General features: G+C 38.8%; 1 protein-coding gene across 3 annotated transcripts in view; it reads right to left on the bottom strand.

The window, feature by feature from the left end:
• BABAM2 (BRISC and BRCA1 A complex member 2) overlaps window positions 1-13,370 on the bottom strand; it is a 166,772-nt gene that overhangs the window by 53,262 nt on the left and 100,140 nt on the right. The gene's annotated exons all lie outside the window — the stretch shown is intronic.

Genomic DNA, 13,370 nt, shown 5'->3' with positions numbered 1-13,370 from the left:
CAGATCTTGCAAATGGCTTTATCTTATGTTCACAAATGATGTGGAATGCTACTAGTCTGGTCTGGTGTTCCTGCTAAATGCTCCAAGAGGCCTAGGGAGCTCAGGTTTTATGTAAGCCAAATACGTTCACATGTGGACGCAAGGCAATAGAACATACGCTTTTCATGTAAATACAGCCACTGTGGTTAGACAAGCTAACAAGAACCACGTTAAACCCTTACTCATTTAACAAGATGATATGAATCTGTTCAGATGTTTTTTACAGCCCCTTTCAGAATCTACCACAGGCATGTGTGTGTGTTTTGCTCCTGTGAACATAGAATCATAGAATAGTTAGGGTTGGAAAGGACCTCAAGATCATAGGTTGGACTTGATGCTCTTGAAGGTATTTTCCAACCTAGTTGATTCTATAACACAAATAATTCAATATTCATCCTAATATATTATCTTCAAAAGAGAGGGAAGCAGAGTTTTGCACAAAGGCAGCCTCTGGCAGGTCGAAGACTGGGAACAGTTCTCAGAAGAAAATATTGGCACTCTGAAACCCTGGTTTACATCAGAGGTAACAAAGCTTCCTTCTGTAACAAGGCAGACAAAGGTCCACATTTAAAGCAAAAAAGGCAAGGCAGAAAATAAAACCACAGGTCTTCACTGTGTTAAAATCAAAGCAGGGACCCCGTACATGCACAAGAAACTGGAAGTGTTGTGATTTTCAACTTAGAGCAGTGCTTAGTTGATAGAAAGGTTAATACAAGTATTCCTGGATGCTGCCTGCATTTTGTCCATGGAGCAGTTTCATTACAGCACATGCTGCGAGACAGAGACTAGAGCAAAAATCCTTTCCACAAAGATTCCCCTTTTCCCAGAAGAGATTACAAATGCCTATAGTGCACATAGACATCAGTCAGGCCTGAGACAAAAGCATGCATGTGCATCCTGTAAACCTCCTTCAACGCAGGCCCTTTTTCCCTTAGAAACTGCAAATACTTACATGGCCACCAAAAGACAGAAATTCCAACTTTATGTTAGGATAGCTTATCATTTTGTAAGGGTTTGATTCATCTTACTTAATGTTTAAGGGCTTGAGTGCATTTGCAAGTTGAGTGCTTAGATAACGGAGTGGCCTAAACAGTATCTGTTGTAGATGTATTCACAAATAAGCATCAGATGCTTTGATAAACCAGCCTTTTTAGTTGAAGAATGTCATTTTCAGAGAGCTTGTCAGCCTCTAAATCATTTACATCCCGTCTTTTAAAAAGACTGAAGATATTCGGATTCTACATCAACACCTTCCTAAGTTAAGTCTTTTCTTTTTGGAAATTATCCTAAGGCTCTTGAGTCCTATACATACATTTAAAAAAAAGTTACACAGCCTCAAGCACCTCAGAGAAGTTTTTAATAATAATGAAGGAATGGGTTAAAATACGAAATAGCATGAACCTTGCTTTCCTGCTCTTTCACTTTTAAAGTATTAGAAAGCAATTTCTGTTTTCTTTCCCAACTAGTTCTTTCATCTACCTGTTCAAAACCCAAAAGCACTAATTTTTGTATTTGGTACTAAATGCATCAGACATTGTAAAACCAATAGCACTATGGATACACTCTAAAAGGACAGCTAAAAACCATAAACCAAGTAATTGAATGAGAACATCTGATGAACTAAAATGAAAATCTACAAGAGATGAGAACTACTTCAAAGAAACCTTTCTGGTAATGGTGGCTTATTTCCATGTCAAAGATCTACCACCAGTCCATAGAGATTTACTTATCAAGATAAATCATGCAACATATCCCATTATATTCATGCTTTGTTCACTCCTGTACTCCAAACTTCTGACACCTAACTTAGTATTATTATTAGTTATATTGTAATTAGTTATATTATTGTATATTATTAGTTATATTAGTTATATATTTATGTATATTATTAGTTATATTATTGTAATTAGTTATATATATTGTAATTAGTTGTATTGTTACATTATAGGATGCCAATCATTCAATCTGATGAAGATTACGATGTTTTGCCAGTATTTTTGTGTTCTTATATAAAGTTCTTCCAAAAGAGAATATAACTTTCTCCTTTAAAAAAAAAAAATGACAAACTTCTGCATTGTATACAAAGACCTCCCAAATATATCAGCTTTTAATCGACTTGACATGTGAATGAATTATAACAGGACTCTTCCTTCATTCAAACCAATTCAGTGATTTAGCAACTTTTCACTCATTATACAATATATAGGGCATTATTTTTTCATTAATTAAATCATAAGTGAAGTGGCTGCTAGCACTGTCCCATGTGTGCCCATGAGTAGGAAGCTGTTATAATTACCTTGTAAGGCTAAATAACAGCATGTGGTCTTAATATTTCATCTAGCTTAACCTATCAATGACTTATTGAAAAATACTCTATTTTTTGGCTGAGAATGTTTGCATTCTAATTGCATTTGGCTGTTTCTACCCGCAATAAACATTAGCATGGTGTTGGAATCTTCTGTGTTATCCACACATATGTTTGGATATCCTGTACTTCTATTTCTTTGAAGTTCTTTAAAGTTTGATTTCTTTAAAGTCTTTCAGCAGTGCTACCAAACAGTTTGATTTTTCTCACCACCTCCATCCCTGTCACTGCACAACATGACTGGCAACCTTCAGCATTCAAAGTTGTGTTAATGCCATTTGATAAATCGCCGTAAGTACCAAATAAGCTACAGTAATATATTTAAAATGTACAACATAGAAGTGTTTTCTCTTCAAGATCTCTCTTTCACATGTGCATGCTTAAAGTCTATGATCTTCCACTTTAATGTCAAATCACTACACTGCACTGGAAGAGACAAGTTCTGCATTTTAACCCAATTCTGCCAATAGTTTCCGGGATAAATCAAGAGGAAATGGCTGAATATGACCAGCATTTCTCAAGGAGGTCCTCAGCATCTTTCAAGGTGAATTTTACCATTAAGTCATTTCAGTTCATCCAAAGTCGTCTTTCCATCAGCTAATAACATCACAGTGTCAGCCAAATCCCTTGGATACTAACTGCTAAGGCAGGTTACCCATTTTCTCACTTCACAAAATTTAAGAAGGACATTGCTCACTGTCTACACCATCTACCTGTAATTGCAGAAGCACATTATGTTGGACCTAGAAACTTCGCAAGCTTCTTTTATTGTGAAGGTCTGTCACTCAAAAAAGCTATTTCTGAGTTTGACTAAAGAACGTAAAAACTGAAGCCTTCAGTATTATTTAAATCCATAAATAGTATTCCAGAATTCTACCTCACCTGCTAACCCCAAGGGCAGAAATAGCTGATCCGGGGCTTCGACATGCTTAGGTTATTATTTTGGTGCAAACACTTAAGTTCTCAGAAAGAGCTTTTTGCTCTCTCTTCTGTTTCCTGTCTTAACATACAGGCCATCATTGGATGTTTTTAAGTGAATTATAATGAATGTGTTACTTTATGAAGATTTTAGGTCTGCTGCAAAGTTGGAGGAAAAAAGAAAATAAACTGGCCCTACAAGAACAAAAAATAAAATACAGTTCTGAATTTAAATCTAAACTTTCCTGTATATAGCCTCTGTTCATTGGGTTTCCTTCTTCCAAATGCCTTGAGGCCTTGCCTTTAATAACTACTACTATAGTTTCTGTTTATTTGGCTAATGGTCAATTTTAATTTTCCTTAAAAATTGCAGGGGTTACACTGACACTGGAGAAATCTTATTCATCTCCCTCTTTCAGGCGTTCCATCTCTCACCAAGAGCCCAGGGTGAGGATGCAGTTCCCGGATACTACACATGTCCAATTTCACTTCCGATCACGAATCAACCATAGGGTTTTAAAAGAGCAGCTGTTTGGTAATGCAAATGAGGGAAGGAAAGACTTAATCCTCTTTCACGTAGGTAAATTCTTATCCACTTTATTTAAAAATAAAAATGTGCTTTTAACCATGGGATTTGGATTCATTAAACCTATTTTCATGCTGATAAAGAAAGCAATAGTGCGAAGAGGTTATCTAATTCTGATGTCAGGAAGGACAGCAAATCAAATAATTGCTTCTATTCCTGCTTTTTTCTTTAAGTACACTGGTTCAAACTTGGCATTTCCATATACTGGATACAATGCACTATATACAGATTTCAGTTATTATAACCTTGAACGTGTAAATCCTTATCTGAAAGTCTATTTGGATTTGGCAAGAAAATGAGATATTGCCTTTACCCACACAAGCACTTCCATCTGTATGAACCTCATACACACGTTCATATACAAAATGCATAACAGTAAGTCAAATAACACCTTTTCTTCCTTTTTCCAAAACCCCAAAAGAATCACAGTTTCAAATTTTTAGTTCCCATATGAACATTAATTTGGTCCTCTTCTGCACATGTGCTACAGCAACACACAGTTACCGACGTTAATACCATACCAATATGGACATGAGCTACTAAAGGTTGATGAGTTACTTCTTTATATTGCATGAGCTTTATGTGTGTAAACATTGGGTGTAATATTCCATGGATGTAATCTCTGTATTTATTTATTCCTGAATACCTGCCAGTCAATGTTTACCTATCTGTATTTGCTTATATCGGGACTATTCACAGCAAAAATAACAAGGAAGTTCACAGATAGCACAGTTACAAAGTTTGGTTTCCAATGGACTTCTATACTGCATTGGATTGACTTTGTAGCCGAGTTGTTTTAAAGCCACAGCACAGCATGAGTTTGCTCTTTATTAAAGATCGGAGAAACCACACAGGAAAGATGTCTTAAATGTCTTTGCCAAAGAAAAAGCTTCAAATGGTGTTCATTCCTCGTAATACATCAGAGAATATATTCAGGATACAAATCTGGACTGAAGAGGAGGTTGGGTTTTTTTTTCCCCCGTGATGTTTTGTAAGGCATGAATTCTCACTGAAGCTCTTCCTAGGATTAGTATATTCATCATCTATTTTTCCCAGATTGACTCTCTGTTCACAGGATACACTTGTGCAGGGGCTTCAGCCTTTCTTTCAGGTAGCAGTAACAGAATCTGATTCTTATAAGTGGTTATATTCATGTAACCACAGGAACTTTGCATTTTCAAGACTTCTACCCTCCTGCCACACATTCCTGACATTTGCCAGCAGGCTCAAGGAAGTTTGTAGGGCAGAAAACACAGACACCTCCATGCACAGACAGTATGACCTCATTTTATAGGAAACAAAAGTTCATTTTCTTAGGAAGCCAGATTAAAAAATAACCATGGCTTCCCACCACACAAAGTATCTAAGGAGGAATTGTGACGCCACTGAAGTGCTTGGCAGAGCTCACCAGCCGGAACAGAGCCAAGACCTCACCCTCAGCCTATGCGGAAAACTACAGCAATTCCCAAAAAACCTCACCCCCCCAAAAGCAACCTCACTGATTAACCTGAAAGCTTCAATAAAAAAGTGACAAATAACTGATTGAATTCACATTGCACGTACAATTCGGAGAGATGAACAGTTTTCCTTCAGATGCTTCCTGAATAAGAACAAGCATAGGAAACTTCATCCCATTAGGCAAATCATTTGTCAAAACCACTGTTGTGAGAGCTTCTACAAATGCCTTCTTAACCACAACCCCAGGACTGCTAATATAATACCAGTAATCTTTACCATTAGGGCACACAGGTGCATAGTCAAAAGAATAAGTTCATACAAAGTTCTGTAAACCTGCCAGAGGAGGGTATAACTGTCACAGAAGAAATATGGATGCCTCTGAGGGAGGGAAATCTGAATCGTTAAGGCAGATACGCCTAATCCTAAAGAAGCTTCAAACCGGTCCTCATTTGGAGCAGTTATCTCATATGGAAAACCTTCAGTCTGCAACTGACAAATTTCTAAATAAAAGAAACAAAAGAAAAATATTTATAATGGAAAACATGAGGCAATTTCCAACTGCAGCAAATTTCAAAGGTTCTTCGTGCTCCCAGCTTCCAGCTTTACTGGAAAGCAGGAGTTGCTTAATACCGCTGAAAATATCTGGCAAACTCCTTTTAGTCTAAGTTTAGAGATATGACCATTTTTTTCCCTGAAGCTCCAGAGCAGGAATCTATTAGGCTTTATCGTTGACTTTCGGACATGTCAAGTATTTATGAGTCTCTCCATGGGCAGTACCCACACTGTAAAACTTAAAGGCATCCGTCAGCCAGTTTTACCCTTTTTTTCCCCCCCTTCCTTTTTCCCCAGCTGGCAGCCTGTGTTACAGAAAAACCTCTGGAGAGTTCTGGTAGTTTCACAGGAAGTTTACTATCCTTGCTCAGTTGGTGGGCAAAGAAGGTGAATGAATCAACACAGGGAAAAGGATGATCAAAATACCTAGAAGGTGACGATATCTTGGCTTACATTCACTAGGTACAGTGGAAAATATCAATGTTTTACCACCATTTCTTAAGTTAGAAAAGGATTTTGCACTCTGCCCATCCCCTCCAGTTTGAATGTAAAAAAATAATACAAAATGCATGTGCCTTGTTTTTCCAGGAGCCAGTTCTCCTCGTGTATTATCCAACCCCAATGCTATCTAAAAACATTATACAAAGAGAGACTCTTACATTCCTTGCTGTTCTTTTTTATCTGCACCACTTAATTTCTGGAAAACCTTGAGCAGATTCTTCTGTTCTATACACTTAAGAGGTAAAAAACCCCCACAATGGAACCAGCTCTCAGAGTTCTGTGTAGCAACACTGACTAGTAAAAGCTACTCACCGTTTGATTTGCTATTGATTTACTGTAAAACAATTGCCTGTTACACAAAGATAGTAAAGGGTAGGTGTCAGGATGATGGAGCTAGGCTTTTTTTCAGTGATATCCAGTGATAGGACAAGGGGCAATGGGTGTAAACTGGAGCATAGGAAGTTCCACGTTAACATCAGGAAGAACTTCTTTACTGTAAGAGTGACAGAGCACTGGAACAGGTTGCCCAGGGGGGTTGTGGAGTCTCCTACACTGGAGATATTCAAGGCCCGCCTGGACAAGTTCCTGTGTGATGTACTGTAGGTTACCCTGCTCTTGCAGGGGGGTTGGACTAGATGATCTTTTTAGGTCCCTTCCAACCCTTGGGATTCTGTGATTCTGTGATTCTGTTAGCTCTTGCAGAACAGAACCCCCTCCCGCACAAAGCAGAAATGCTGCTGTTCACGTGTATATGAACTGCTACAACAGGTCTCTGGACTTTAAACTGGTTCCATTTTGATGAGCGCACAGGATATTCCTGAATGTAGCTTTATTACTTATTTTCTTTTAATTTTGTTCCCTTAAATTTTCCTTTAGTTTCTCATAAGGATGCTTAAAGACTGGTTGCTCCTTGTTGGAGTCAATGAAGGTCACCTCAAGCACTGTGCTCTCTCTCACACTGATGTCAGGCACCACAAGGGAAAACTCACTGGAAATTTAACATTAAGAAACAGTACCCTTAGAGCAACCTGTATCCGGAGAATCACCACCAGGGCTTTTAAGCCCTGCAAAGATAAGGTTTTCCACTCAACAAAAACCAAGTTAAAGGAGGTGGCCATGGAAACAACAAATACATGATAAAAGCTGGCTTTTGTTCCTGCAGGGGTTTCCCGAAGTTTTAAGTGAATGGATAATTAGCCTAAATGGGTAATTCCTCATTTCAGAACCTCTCTCCCAGCACACAGGCATGCATAACGCACTATATAAGAGCTCTACTGATTCCCTCCAAGTTAAGGCTAGTCCTGCCTCACACGCTTACTGCAGCTCTTTGCAAAGAGTCACTGAGAAGTATGAGTACATAACTAGCTCTAACAGGGGAGTTAAGGCCACGGCGAGTGATGGGGGAGTGTCAGTAGTGATTTGGGTTGTTCAAAATGTTCATAAAGGACCTGGCAAACAGGTGACCTGCCAGGGGGCAATCCAGTGATGACATTTATGGAGGGTAGTCAAGTTTCAACCATGAAAAGTAATAAACATGCTTTGCAGAAGAACTGGGTAATAGCAAGAAATGGGAGATTTAACACAGATGAATAGGAAGTGATGCACATGGATAAAACAAACCTAACTGAAAATAGAAAGTGATGGACACCAAGCTGTACATTCAGCTGATCCTGGGGTTTTGACTGACAGTTCAGTTAAAATATCAGCTCAGCACCAAATAAAAAGCCAAACCAAAAAGAAGTATGGGATTGTGAGGAAAGAAATAGATAGTTGTCTGCAGGACGACTCAGTCTGGAAAGAAGGCAACGAGGGCAGGAGTATGACTGAGAACCATAACATGATGAGTGATGTGGAAAATGTGAATAAGCATTGTCTAGTTGCTGTCTCTTCCACTACAAGTGTAGTGGTCAGCATTACACAAGCAAACAGGAGCAAGGTTCAAAACCAACAGGAAAATATCATGGATTTTGCACATGCATGTGATTTTCTAGTTGGGCAACATATTTAGATGCAAGGTCGTTTACAGTGATAAATAATCACAAACATATCTCTATTAACAAAAAATGAAAAGGATTGTCACAGTATCATATGATTAAAACAAATGCTAATCATTTAAATGATGGGGTTTGCTTAAAAATGCAATGAAAGTAGTTGTAAATTTAGCCTGAACTCTTGGGGGTTGGAGGGGAAGGCAGAACTTTAGAACAGCTATATTTTCCCCCAAGGAAGGTTTTAAAGTAACTAATTTTGTGATGAGCAGAATGAAAGGTGGTATACCTTCAAAGAGCACTAGATTTGATAAAAAGAATGAAACGCTGAAATACAGATCCTCCTCTGAATACCTCAATAGCTCTGTAACATCGACCTGACTTGTCTGACATGAACCCAGGGTGGGTGGAACATCTGGAAAAGCACCCCACCTGAAGGTATAGGACCCTGCCCTCTTCTGCAAGTACAAGTGATATGCCAGAGGTCATGATGATGCTTTTAAAAATGCACAGCTCTGCAAAATGTACTGTGCTAGCTTCCCCACCCCAGCTTAACATACAATCCCTCTGACAATATCAACAGTTGCCTAACATTACATTTCACATACCACCATGATTTGGATGGCATGTGCTTGTTTGAAAGAGTATTTCAAACGCTAACAGTTACTGTGATTTTTAAGAGGAGAGTGAAGGAAGTAAGCTGAGAGTCAAGGTTACAAAATGTCTCCATTCCTCTGTGGGGATGAAACAGTATGAACAAAACAACCAAACCCCAAACACTGTGTACTTTGGGAAACAGACTATGTCAAACTTCTCAGAGTAGGTGGAGTCAAATGAGGACACAACAGGCCTAAAGACACCACCAGCAAATTCCTGTGTACAGCGATATTGCTGCATACAGGTATGGCTGGCTGCCAGATCCCGAGAGAGGAGGGCGAGCAAATCACATCCCCAAACACAGAGGTGATTTAGGGATGCACTTACACACTAGTGAAGTACAGGCAATGCTGCAGTTGTGATTAAAGGTCTTACAGCAATCACAAACATCACTGCTAAGGCCTCTTACATGTACAGATTCTGTCATTAGCCAGTGCTGCTGCCTGTTTGCGTGCTCTTTGTTTTCAAGCCACTGCAGTGTATAGTAGAGATGTGGGTGATGAGAGATACAGCTAGTTCTATTTAACCTTCTCTGGGAGGTGGGGAGAGAGGGAGCGAACAGAGCTACAAATGTTTTACTTGATGTAACGTTCTTCTTTGTGTGCTCTTTGGGAGAGTTATAATGCAAACTTGAGTTGATACTCGGGGTATTTTTATTCATGAGAACTTGAAGTAAAAATATTATCAAGTACAACTAGACAGGCCAATTTATTTGAAGTTCTGCAACTTAGCACAGTTCAGTACTGAAATCCACAGTACATGAAACAGTTCTCCATAGGACAGCAACAACAAAAGCATCTCCATATCAACCCTCCAAACTCAGGATAAATGCTCACATAAATCCTCCCTATGCACAGGAGGTAAATTCAGTAGCTACAAAGTCAGACTTTGGCTATTTCACTGGGAGTTCAAACAAGATGTGTCAGAACTATAGCATGGAAGAGACTATCAGACTAAAGATGTGTCTACAAGGAATTAAAAGACAACCAACCCACTTCCCAGTAGGTATTCCACTTCTTTGCTACATTAAAATCAGATAAAAACCAATAGTTAATATATTTCCCAGCCTTCCCTTCCTTACTAACTCGCTGCTATCCTTGAACACTGTAAAAGGTTAGGAAACTAATGCCATCTAGTTAAGACACTGCAAAAGCCCCAGCATTAAGTTACCGAAAATTTCCTACTGTGGAAGAATATAAGTTGAATATTTAAGCACAAACAACCTCAGGAAAATAATAATACCAAGGGGTGTGTGTGTGGCAATTTAAGTTTCCATTAGAGAGAAATCTGAAGACTCATGTAAAACAGAGGCAAGGCACCATCCAAGGCGGATTTGCACTCACCATGAAATCCCGGGCTGTTCAAGAGAAGCAGAAGTGGCAGAGAAGAATACACCTCATTCTTTCATGAGAGACAAGTTCCCTGAAAAACTAGGTTGCCTGTTTGCAGCACCTGAGCTACACAACCAAAGACGCACTTATAAAGGAAACACAAACGATTTGCATCTCCGTTCTGACTGACCTGACAGTAGCTTTTCGGTTAAAAATTTGTGATTGCAATAGCATTACTAAAAAGAGTGGATGTCACGGTTATATACATCATAAAATATTCTAATAATCTAATAGCTAGATTATTCCTCGTAACTAACTCATCGCTTCCTATTCTCCAAGTCTGGCAAACCAGTAACACGCAGCTGTTACCAACTCATTTAGCATACCCATAAATTTCCAATGTAATTTGTGTCCAAAATATTCTCAGAGCATGAAAGAACTGGCTGGGAGAACACCTGACTTCTATCTTTCAACTCGACAATACAGTAAAATGTATTTTCTGAAATGCACAGATTTACTGCCTAGTGAGTGACTTCAAATTCCATGTATTAATTGTGGTAGAAGACACCCAGACCATCACATATCAAACACTCCTATAGCTTGTGCAACACCTGCTCCAAACTCCTCTGTCTTTGGAGACCTACTTTGGAAAGTGATCTATCTAAAGCCATAGTCAGGACTTGGAAAAAAGATCTATCCTTCGTGGAACCATGTATTTATTCAGGGTCTAATTAGTGTCAACGTGAAGAACATTTATGCAAACTTGGTCAGGACTAAAAATAACTAATTGTAGCTCCTCCAGCCAAATGCTGGAAAAAGGCTGGAATTTCTGTCCAATACATGGTCTGATTTTTCTACTTCGCAGGAAGAACTAAAAATGCAGTACATGTAAAAGGGAAGTCTGGAGAATGGCTGACTACAAACTATTATTTATCACGCGTAAAACTCTGGGTAGATGCTTCAAGATCCCAAAGATACAATCTTTTCATTTTAAATTTCATGCTTTGCCTTGAAAATCCAGCACTCTACCATCTGTCTACCATGCAATCCCAAAGACTGCTCAATTCTACTGAATGATCTTCAGGACCAGGCGCTTTCATCTTTCCTTGAATGTAAATATACATTAAAGGGGAGACGAAACAAAAACAACTCCTAAGGAATGAGGAGAGGGAGAATAAAAGAGCAAAAGCTTCTAGTTGGGGAAAAAATAATTACGCTTTCAAAATGAATTTCTATTGGCTAAAAGAACAAGGAAGGGATTTCTGGGCAAGGCCTGGCAAGACAAGAGGAATAAGCTGCTCAAACAAAGTGACAGAGAAAACAGAGATTTAGGAACGTCCCTGGGTAGCAGCTTTGAGAAGTTGGGTGGTGAAAGGCTAGAAAAGGAAGGAGGGGAAGGAGAGAAAGGAAAGACAGCTGGACAGGAGACACAGGAGAAATTAGGAGAACACTTGAACATTGAAAATACAGTCATAAAATACAGTTTATGGTTTAGTTAATTTGTAACTTTACTTCCGGGTTTGGTTTGGGGTTTTTTCCTAAACAAACTGAGCCTCCCCTTTGTGTTACTTCGTATACTTTTTTTCCTATTTCATATGGTACTAAAAGCTACCCAAAAGAAACAGATACTTCTCCAACAGTTAATTCAAGTAAGTACTATACTTGAACAAATTTTTTGGGTAGTTTCAACATAAACCAGAGTTTAAAACAGCCATGGCTGTGACATTTCCAAAATCAGTTTGAGGGACCGCTATCCTCATCAAGGTTGAGGTCTCTTCAGCAGGTACCGTATCAAGACTGCTCAGACACTGGAATAATTCCAAAAGGACCAAGTCTGTTTCCAGAAATGTTCTTCTTTTTCCTTCCTAAGGATTTAGGTCTCACATTGCATGTACAAAATTATAAGCTGAGTTTGTAAAGGCCTACTGCAGCATTCTGAAGAGAACGGAAGTTGAATTTATGCCATGTTGTAGGTACAAGAAATTACGATAAGCTAAGTCCTTGAACATCACCCGGATTTCAGAACTGCCTTCCCTATGCGTTCCTATAATACAACTTCACCCTCCTGTTTGCTGTTATTATTATTTCAGCACAACTACAAAGGCATAGAAAAGGAAACTTAAGTTACAGATGGATTTTCCCCAGGCATTCAGTTTAACGGTACAACCCAAAACAGAGATCCTACTACCCAAAATACGCTACTTGAGCCTTTTGCAAGGTTATGATAAAGGGACAATTTACGGTCATTCTCCCTAGCAACACACAACAACAAACATTACTCTCCCTGTGCAGCACTGATTTTATGATTAAATACATTTATCAAACTGACTTTTTTCCCTTATTATACAATTGATAAGCTAAACTGATTCTACTTCACAGCTCCATTCCAGGTGTGAATGAACACACTGAATGGAAAACTTGTACCTCCTCAAACTAATTACTTCTTATTTCCAAGAAAAGGCAGTTTGGAAGACTAAAAATGCCACACCAGCAAAAATGACACAGTATTTTAAAACAAGTCCACCATGGTCAATATACTGTAATATCTCTGAATCACCATTGCCCATCAGGTTTCCACGTACCCTTTCCGACCTCCTTTAGAAGAACTGATATCTGCCAAGCCTGAAGACAGGAAGCAGATTCTCCTCTTGTTCTTTAGGACTCAAGAGTTGTTCACCTATCTATGTGCAGGTATAATAAAATCAAAATCTAGGTTGAGAAACTTAACCACGAGACCGACTTTAAAATATTGCTATGGAGGCTAGCAACAGTTTCTATGCTATTAATCCAATCAGACAGGTTTACGCCTGTCATCTTTGCCCAGATTTGAACTCCTGTTGCCCAAGAGAATAGAAATTGGTGATGCAGGAAGAAATGCTTAACTGTACAGTATTATTTGCTTGTGGCTCAGCAAGAAGTTAACCACATACATGAAGCTCTGCCAAGATGTCCTCCTACAACAAAAGAGCTGAAAA

Source organism: Lathamus discolor, chromosome 5 (assembly GCF_037157495.1).
Source record: "Lathamus discolor isolate bLatDis1 chromosome 5, bLatDis1.hap1, whole genome shotgun sequence".
Lineage (NCBI taxonomy): Eukaryota > Metazoa > Chordata > Aves > Psittaciformes > Psittacidae > Lathamus > Lathamus discolor.
The sequence above is the reverse complement of the archived record's forward strand: the minus strand, read 5'-3'. Positions and strand labels throughout refer to the sequence as shown.